Source organism: Corvus brachyrhynchos, unplaced genomic scaffold, assembly GCF_000691975.1.
Source record: "Corvus brachyrhynchos isolate BGI_N302 unplaced genomic scaffold, ASM69197v1 scaffold245, whole genome shotgun sequence".
NCBI classification, from domain to species: Eukaryota; Metazoa; Chordata; class Aves; order Passeriformes; family Corvidae; genus Corvus; species Corvus brachyrhynchos.
Window position 1 is genome coordinate 3,984,274 of NW_008238988.1, and position 2,119 is coordinate 3,986,392.

At 44.3% G+C, this 2,119-nt stretch overlaps 1 long non-coding RNA gene across 10 annotated transcripts in view; it reads right to left on the reverse strand.

Annotated features, from left to right (window-relative positions):
* LOC108447811 overlaps window positions 1-2,081 on the reverse strand; it is a 96,753-nt gene extending 94,672 nt beyond the window's left edge. For all 10 annotated transcript variants that reach the window (XR_001863504.1, XR_001863502.1, XR_001863501.1 and 7 more), the window contains exon 1: window positions 1,115-2,081. This is a non-coding gene — a long non-coding RNA (uncharacterized LOC108447811). The remainder of the gene's footprint in view (window positions 1-1,114) is intronic.
* Between the last annotated feature and the right edge of the window lie 38 nt (window positions 2,082-2,119).

Here is a 2,119-nt window from a genome sequence, read left to right on the forward strand (position 1 = left end):
CCTCACCCAAATGCTGGTTTATTTATTTAACACTGATCATTTATTTCTCTGTTTAAAGTTTGGGGGTTGGGTTTTTTTTTTTTTAGGGGGTTACTTCCCCCCCTCCGCCTCGTTGCACATGAGACCTTCCCTCAGGTGCCAGTCTGACCTCACTTTCGCTGCTCTCGGGGTGACATTTTTAGGACTTGCCTGGCTCCAAGAGGAGCTGGCCAAATTTCAGATCGCCCCGAAATACCTCCACCATCCCCTCTTCTCCTTCTCCTGTCCCCCCCACCCCGATTATGAGACTTGGTTTCATCTAGGCAAAGATGCTGCCTTCATATATTTCTTTTACATTTTTTTTTCCTTCCCCAAAAGAGGTGCCGGCTCCGCCATCCCCCTCCCAGACGCTTGGAAAAGAAGGGGCTTTTTTTTTTTTTTTTTTTTTGGTTAAACATTCTGGGATTTTAAAACGAATCTGACCCTTTCTCGAAGTGACGCAGCTATACCAATGTCTCTGGCTTTGCACCCCCAGAAAGGGAGATTTTGGGGTGAGGGGAGTGTCGAACTTAAAAAACAAAACAAAAACAAAACCACAAAACAAAACCACAAAACCACAAAAAAACAAACCAAAAAAAACCCCCTCTAAACTAAAATAAACTCCAACCGGTACTTGAATTGCAGATGAACTTCAAGGAAAGTCTGGAATATTTTAACTAGACACAAATCCGATGAGGGAAAAGCTTAAAAGCGCGTAGCATGCATCGCTTTCCAGAGCCGATCAGAGATACAAAGATGACAAATTATAAATCGGTTCACTTTGGGGTGGGTTTTTCTTTTTTTTTTTTTTTTTCTTGCTTCATTCCTTAACTTTCACCCGACCTGAATAAATGATTTCTTATTTTCCTCCCCCCAAGCTTGGTCATCATAACCGCGGGCAGCAGCTCAGCCCTGGGAGCGACACACACGGCGATAAAACCCCTCGCGGAACGGTCGCGATAGCGAGGAGAGTCGGAAATTAAATCAGAAGGAGAAGTGAAGAGGGTGAGCGAGAAAAGGAGAGAAGAGAGACAGCTATGCAGAGAGAGAAAATGGCTTTGTAACCCGACTGGCATCGGAAAGTTGGAGAACTTACTGAGAAGCAGAAGTTACAGTTTCTTTTCATCCCAGAAGCAGATTTTGGTTCTCTGAGCATAAAGTTCTTAGAGGGCAGAAAATCACACATCTCCACTCACTCCCCGTTAGCCCCAGATAGTCTGGATCTCTGGGACTGTACCTGCTCTGCAACGCTTTCCAAACGGACCAGAAGAGATGGGAAAGTTTAAAAAAAATTAGTAAAAAATAATAATTTTTAAAAATCGAGATCCTACAGCAGCAACAATTGTTATCAAATTTTTTTTTGTAACTTTTCCCCGAGCTGCAGAAGGTTGAAGGCAGAGGCAGCTGCAAAGTGTGTGCAGGATTGCTCCAGGAAAGAAGGTTCCCCCTTTTTCCCCCTCTCAGATCCAATCTTTGCAAGAGCCATTCCGACACATTGCTAAGCTAAAGGGAAATTCTCTTTGATAAAGCGGTGTTCCCAGCTTCTGGGTTTTAAAACCTAAATCTATATTCAAATCTGGCTGAAGGTGTGTTCTGGGATTTATGAAAGCCTCTTAAAGGGGTAAATTTACCAAACCGTGACAAAATCATCACAATCTTACTTTAGACATCTGAAGTGGATGAGAATTTTAAAGAGACCCTTGTTTATTTAAGTAACACTGTCCATCTCTGCCACTTGTTTTATTGGCCGCGGGAATTATTCCCAACTTCTCTGGCTGGAGGGGACAGAGGGAGAGGCTGGGATGCTCCTACTCCCGTGGCAGGCTGCAGGCGGGGCAGCAGCTCTGCCCAGGGCCAGGCAGCTGCGGGCAGGGCTGGCAGCCGGGCTGGGCTGCGCTTCCCATCCTGCTCTCCCAGCTACTTTCTTCAGGCACTGAATTTTATTTCTCTGCCTTGCTCAGCCCTGCTCTGCCACAGCCCGGCTGCCTCCAGCGCCCTGACACCCCTTTTTTTCTTTTTTCTTTTTTCTTTTTTTTTTTTTTTTTCCTTTCCTTTTTTTTTTTTTTTTTTTTTCCCCTTTTTTTTTTATTTTTTTTAAAAA